The 6,964-nt window shown below is 51.8% G+C and overlaps 1 long non-coding RNA gene across 1 annotated transcript; it reads right to left on the bottom strand.

Annotated features, from left to right (window-relative positions):
- Window positions 1-3,264: 3,264 nt before the first annotated feature.
- On the bottom strand, window positions 3,265-6,481 carry LOC113608955 (uncharacterized). The gene is made up of 3 exons (XR_003428460.1): window positions 6,386-6,481; window positions 5,998-6,069; window positions 3,265-3,542 (listed from the first exon to the last, which is right to left on the bottom strand). It is a non-coding gene; the product is annotated as an uncharacterized LOC113608955 (long non-coding RNA).
- Window positions 6,482-6,964: the final 483 nt, after the last annotated feature.

Raw genomic sequence — 6,964 nt, 5'->3', positions numbered from 1 at the left:
GCTCTTGTGAATCATGCTGCTGTGAACACGGGTGTGCAAATACCTCTTCGAGTCCCTGCTTTAAATTCTTTTGGGTATGTACGCTGGAGTGGGATTGCTGGGTCATATGGTGATTCTATGTTTAATTTTTTGAGCAACCTCCAGGCTGTTTTCCATGGCAGCTGCACCCTCTTACGTTCCCTCCAGCTGTCCACAAGGCTTCCAAAAATTTCTCTACATCCTCACCAAAGCCTGTTATTTCTGTTTTTTTTCCTTCATAGCCAACCTAAGGGGCGTGAGGTATGAGCCCCTAACTCTTTGTTATGGAGTATTTCAAACACACAGGAGAGGAGAAAGTAGATGGACACCCCCCGCCCCCCCGCATCCAGCCTCAACCAGTATCCACCCCCTGTTTTTTCTCCAGTTCACCCTTGGATGATTATTATTTCTTTTATAAATTTATTTATTTATTTTTGGCTGCGTTGGGTCTTCATTGCTGCGCGCAGAGTTTCTCGAGTTGCGGTGAGCGGGGGCTACTCTTCGTTGCGGTGCGCGGGCTTCTCATTGCGGTGGCTTCTCTTGTTGCAGAGCACAGGCTCTAGGCGCGCGGGCTTCAGTAGTTGTGGCACGCGGGCTCAGCAGTTGTGGCTCGCAGGCTCTGGAGCGCAGGCTCAGTAGTTGTGGCACACGGGCTTAGTTGCTCCACGACATATGGCATTTTCCCGTACCAGGGCTCGAACCCGTGTCCCCTGCATTGGCAGGAGGATTCTTAAGCACTGCGCCACCATGGAAGTCCCTTGGATTATTTCTTCCAACTTTTTATTATGAATATTTTCAAGTGTGGAGAAGAGTTGAAAGGATTTTGCGGTTAAAAACTCAAAACCTAGCTCCTACGATTAACATTCTACTATATTTATTTAGCACATAACTGAACCTCCATCCTTTCCTCTATGTGGCCACATTTTTGTGCATGCCTGTGTGTTAACGTGCCACCTATTTGAATGGCAAAACCAAAACCAAAAAAATTTAGACAAAACGAAGTGCTGGCAAGGATGCAGAACCACCAGAACCCTCAGATGTTGCCAGCGGGGATGCAGCCACTTTGGAAGACAGCTCAGCGGTTCCTCAAAATGTGAAATGCAGAATTGCCAGATGATCCAGCTGTTCCACTCCTGGGTGTTAACCCAAGGGAGATGAAGTCTTCTGTCCACAGAAAAAGCTGCACACACGTGTTCATAGTAGCATGACTTGTAGTCACCAAAAACTGAAGACAACCCAAATGGTTCTCAACTGGTCAAAGGATGAGAAACAACCCTACAGGATGTCCGTACGAAGGAACATCATCCAGACCTAACAAGTAGTCAGTGCTCTCAAGAATGCTGATGCGGGCTTCCCTGGTGGCGCAGTGGTTGAGAGTCCGCCTGCCGAGGCAGGGGACGCGGGTTCGTGCCCCGGTCCGGGAAGATCCCACATGCCGCGGAGTGGCTGGGCCCGTGAGCCATGGTCGCTGGGCCTGCGCGTCCGGAGCCTGTGCTCCGCAACGGAGAGGCCACAACAGTGAGAGGCCCGCGTACCGCAAAAAAAAAAAAAGAATGCTGATGAATCGCAGATGAATTATGTGAGGTGAAGGAGAGCAGGCTCCTACTGTCTGATTCCACCGCGTGACATCCCAGAGAAGATCAAAATAAGAGGCCAAAACTTGATCCGCACTTGAGAAGGGCTGGGGGAGGGATTTAACTACAGGGGGGGAACGGGGGCTTTTTTTTTTTTCTTATTTTGATAAACTTATTTATTTAATTTTGTCTGCGTTGGGTCTTCATTGCTGCACAGGGGCTTTCTCTAGTTGCGGCGAGCGGGGGCTACTCTTCCTTGCGGTGCGCGGACTTCTCATTGAGGTGGCTTCTCGTGTTGGCAACACACACACACACACTCACGCACACATGCACATGCTCACGCCCGTACCCGGCTAACCTCGGCCACGATCCCCACTCGCCCCCTGGCGGCCACGCTGGCCCACACAGACGCAGCCCCTAACCTAACCATGGCTGGCTTCCTGGCAGAGGCTGACCCCACGACACCTCCGGCTCCTGGGAGCCCCACTCCGCAGGTGGGGGGCTTAGCTGGGCCTCTGGAGAGGGGTGGTCCTGGGGCCCAGAGCCCAACATTTAAGAGACCCGCCAAGTGGGAGGAGACCCAGGGTGGGGCAGCTGGCCAGGAGAGGGTCCAGGAGGACCTTTGCCTCCTCGGTCCTCACGGAATGGGTGAAGGGGTCTTGCTATCAGAGCTGAGGGAAGCAAGGGGGTCAGCGAGGGGGCTGCGAGGGAGCGAGCAAGTCTGGGGCCCTGCTGAGTATGCGTGTCTGTGTGTGACAGTTGTGCGGGATTGGGAGAAGTGAGAGGTGAGAGGGATGGGGTACACAGGAGGAGACAGGGGCAGAGGAAAGTCCTGAGTCCTAGAGGGCTCCATGTATAACCTGGGGCCCCCTGCTATGACCTGGGGCCCCAACATATAACCAGGAGTCCCCTAGCTGTAATCTGGGGCTCCCACCTGTAACCTGGAGACTTCTATTTATAATCTGAGGCCACGCACCTATAACCTGGGGCCCCCTGCTATTACCTGGTGCTCCTACTTATAACCTGGGGTCCCCACCTCAAACCTGGGGCCCCTCACTTGTAACATGAGCCCCCCTACCTATAACCTTGGGTCCCCCACTACAACCTGCGGCCCCCATCTATAACCTGAGGCCTCCCATTGTAACCTGGGGCCCCTTACCTGTAATCTGGGGCTCCCATCTGTAACCTGGGCCCCACACCTAAACCTAGAGCCTCCACGCATAACCTGGGGACCCCACCTAGAAACTGGAGCCCCTCAATGGTAACCTGAGACCCCATCCTGGGGCCCCCCACCTCTATAACCTGGGCCCCACCTGTAACCCAGGGTCCTTAACAGAACCCGAAGCATGGTGAGGGTGAGAGCGTGCTGGCAAAGCATTTTCCCCAGGGCTCCCATAGATATTTGTAACTACGGCTTAGGCCTATTACTAATCCCATGTGTCACAGTTTACTGTCCCAGAGGTCATGCTGCCTCTCTAGGTCCAAAGTGTCATCCCTGGCTGCTAAGTCTTTTCTTTTTGTGGTGATTCACAAAGTAAAAGTATATCTCACTTCCCATGGCTCTTATATTTGATGACACGGTATTGTTACTCCCCCACTCAGAGAAATGGTATAGGAGAAGCCAGGAACCCCCCCAGCACTCCACCACCCCCCACCCCCCCGCCTCCCCCCCACCAGCTCCGCAGCTGAGGCTTAGAGCAGCCCTCACAGGGGTCTCAACCTCATCGTGCTTGGGAAGGTCCCCCAAAACTGGCTCTGTGCTAGCCTGGCTTGGGTTTGAACCTTACATAAGCACGACAGCTGGGCAGCTCCAAGGCCTGCATCACCCGGAGAGGATGATGCTAGAATTCTTACTGGGCTCCTGGGGGCTCCCAGGCTGGGCACTGAGATGTGAGTGCCCGCTCCACCAGGCACCTGGTCGGGGGCTTCGCCTCTGCGAACCTCAGTCACCTGTAAGGAGGGTGGAAGGAGGATTCTAGAACATTCTATCACCTGGAAAGGAAACCCCATCCTCATCAGCAGTCAAACACCCCCAGCCCCTCCCCCAGCCCTTGACAACCATGAATCCACTCTGTCTCTGCAGATTTGCCTGTTTTGGATGTTTCCCATCAATAGAATCACACTGGGTGGCCTTCTGTGTCTGGCTTCTCTCACTGAGCACCGTGTTTTCAAGTTCATCCATGTGTGTCAATGACTCATTCCTTTTCATGGCTGAATATTATTCCAGTGTGTGGATATGTCATATTCTGTCTATCCGTCATCTGTTGATGGACATTTGAGTTGTTTCCACTTTTGGACTACTGTGAATCATGCTCCTGCAAGTATCTGTGTACAAGTTTTTGTGTGGACGTATGCTTCCATTTCTCTTGGGCAGACACCTAGGAGTGGAATTACTGGGCCACGTGGTCACTCAATGTCAAACTTTCAACTTTTTTTCCAAAGCGGCTGCACCAACTATATGAAAGTTCCAGTTTGTCCACATCCTTGACAATACTTGTTATCATCCTTTCTTTTTTTTTTTTTTTGACCATAGTCATCCTAGTGGGTATGAAGTGGTTAACCTAATTGAATTTAATTAATTAATTTTTTTGCTGTGCCGCACAGCTTGTGGGATCCCTGACCAGGGATCGAACCTGGGCTCCCAGCAGTGGAAGTGTGGAGTCCTAATCACTGTACTGCCAGGGAATTCCCTGAAGTGGTTAATTTTAATAACATTTATTTTAACTTAACATATCCAAAATTTATCATTTCAACATGTAATCAATGTAAGTTATTGGGTGTTTTCACATTGCAATTATTAAGATATACATATATATGCATATATATATGTATATATACATATATTATGTTAACATGTTTTCACATTAAGGCTTCAAATTCCAGTGTGCGGTTACACCCACAGCACATCTCAATTCCAGCAGCCACATTACAGGAGCTTAACATACACATGTGGCCAGTGGCTGCCGTACTGGACAGCACAGCTCAAACTGCAGAGGATGCAGCAGTGGCCAAGACATACCCAGGCTCTGCCTCAGAGAGTTCCCAGCGTAGTTCCAGACACCGAAGAAAAACGGGTAACGGAATGTATAAATGAGAGTTTCTGCTGGTGACAAGTGTTAAGAAGAAAATCAAACTGGAAAGGGGTTACATTCAAGGGAATGATCAGGAGGACTTCTCAGAAAAGGTGGCGTCTGAACTGAGATTCACCTTCATGGACTCTTTCTGCAATGGTCACCAAACATTTCCCAAGTCCCTTCCATGTGTCCTGAACATCAGGAGAGGGGTGGAGTGAAGGAGAGTGAGGCCTACAGATGCCAAAATTATCAAATACCCCAGATTCCAAGAAATTTGGGCGTAAGCCAGCAGTCAAAAACATAGAAAATACTAAAAGGAATTGGAGTTGGGCAGTGTTCCTTCTTCTTCAGTTTTCTGGAAGAGATTGTTTGAAACCAATGTTATTTCTTCCCAAAATGTTTGATGGACATTCACGAATGAAACCATCTGGACCTTAATTGTCTTTGTTGAAAGGCTTTTCCCAGGAATTCTCCGGCAGTCCAGTGGTTAGGACTCTGTGCTTTCACTGCTATGGGCCTGGGTTCAATCCCTGTTGGGGGAACTAAGATCCTACAAGCTGTGCAGCCAAAATAAGAAAGGTTTTTCTCTACAGATTTAATTTCTCTAATAGATATAAAATGATGTAAATTATCTATTTCTTCTTGAGTAAGCTTTCATTTTAGTGCCTTTTCAGGTGTCGGTCCATTTCATGTTGACTTTATGGGCATAGAGTTGTTCCTATATCTAATCCTTGTAATATCTGCAGGGTCCGTAGTGATATCCCCTCTTTAATTCCTGATACTGGTCATCCTTTTTTCTTGGTCAGTCTGGCTAGAGTTTTATCAATTGTTTTTATCTTTTCAAAGACCGATCTTTTGGCTTCATCAATTTTCGCTATTCTTTTTTTAATTTTATTTTATTTTATTTTTTTAATTTTTCCGAACGCGCAGGCTCAGCGGCCATGGCTCACGGGCCCAGCCGCTCCGCGGCACGTGGGATCCTCCCGGACCGGGACACGAACCCGCGTCCCCTGCATCGGCAGGCAGACTCTCAACCACTGCGCCACCAGGGAAGCCCTTCGCTATTCTTTTTCTATTCTGTTTCAGTGGTTTCTGCTCTGATCTTTATGATTTAGAAATCTCAGGCTAATCCACATGGTCGGATTAGGACTTGTTGGTATGTTGGTGTGACTTGTGGCCCCCCACCCCCAAAGCCACAGCAATCCCTCTTCTGTGGGTCATTTGAGAATCTGATGAAACTCACGGATGTCCCCAAGAACAAGCACATGCGCACACTCAATTTTGCACATAGGTTTAGGTAGTTCACAGGTGTCAGGCTCAGAACCACCAACCTGGAGCTCAAATCCGATGGTGTCAGCTCCCAACGTTTCCACTCAAGCAGTTTGTTCCGGCAAAGTAAGAATCTAATGATAAAAAACAGAAAGCTAAAAAAAAAAAAACAACACAGGCCTGGAAGTATTTTCAGTTTCATTAAGACGTAGTATTTTGCCAACTGTTTGTTTTTCATCCAAAGCACTTTGCTGGCACCATCCCAGCTGGGTTCTGAATTTTAGCCCGTGAGTTTCTCTGGGCAGACTCCGCCCAGCGCACTTCTCTCACGATCTGGGCCGAGAGATTCTTAAAGGCTTTTTGCCTCGAATTGGCCACTTTCGGCTACTTTTTGACCCTTGACCTAGCCTCAAACGGGGTTTCGGGGGAGGGGCCCTGGTAGGCACCCACCAGGGTCCCCGAGCCGCGTCCCGGCCGCAAGAGCTGCGCTCCGACCCCGCCGGTTCCGAGGACGCTGTTGGCACTAGCGACCTCCGCCCCCAGCCCCCAACCCCTCCCAGGTCAGCGTCGTGGCCTCGCCTCCGCACGCCTGTTTCCCGCCCCCTCCCATTGACGGTCGCCCCCGCGGACCAATGATCAAGGAGTATCCACCCCTGGGGCGGGGCCGGGCTCGAGCCAATCCCCGCTCGGGCGCCCGCCTGGGTCCAAACGGCCCAATGGGGGGCGGCGGCGGGGCTCGCTTAGGGGGCGGGGCAGGCCGGCTCGGCCAACGGGCGTGCACGTCGGTGCCGCGAGGGGCGGGCCCACGGCGGGCGTGCGGCGGCGCGGCGGCCCAGGGCGGGGGAGGAGGTAAACAAGATGGCGGCGGCGTGTCGGGCGCGGAAGGGGGAGGCGGCCCGGGGCCCCCGCGAGTGAGGCGGGGCGCGGCGGCAGCGGCGGCGGGCGCCGGCCGGCAGTGCGGCCGCCTTGCATGGGCTGGGTCCCCGCGCCGCCCCGCCTGCTCCACGCGCGCGGCGGCCGCGGCGGGGG

This window comes from Aethalodelphis obliquidens, unplaced genomic scaffold (assembly GCF_003676395.1).
Source record: "Aethalodelphis obliquidens isolate GAN/ISIS:26980383/991018 unplaced genomic scaffold, ASM367639v1 scaffold53, whole genome shotgun sequence".
Lineage (NCBI taxonomy): Eukaryota > Metazoa > Chordata > Mammalia > Artiodactyla > Delphinidae > Aethalodelphis > Aethalodelphis obliquidens.
The sequence above is the reverse complement of the archived record's forward strand: the minus strand, read 5'-3'. Positions and strand labels throughout refer to the sequence as shown.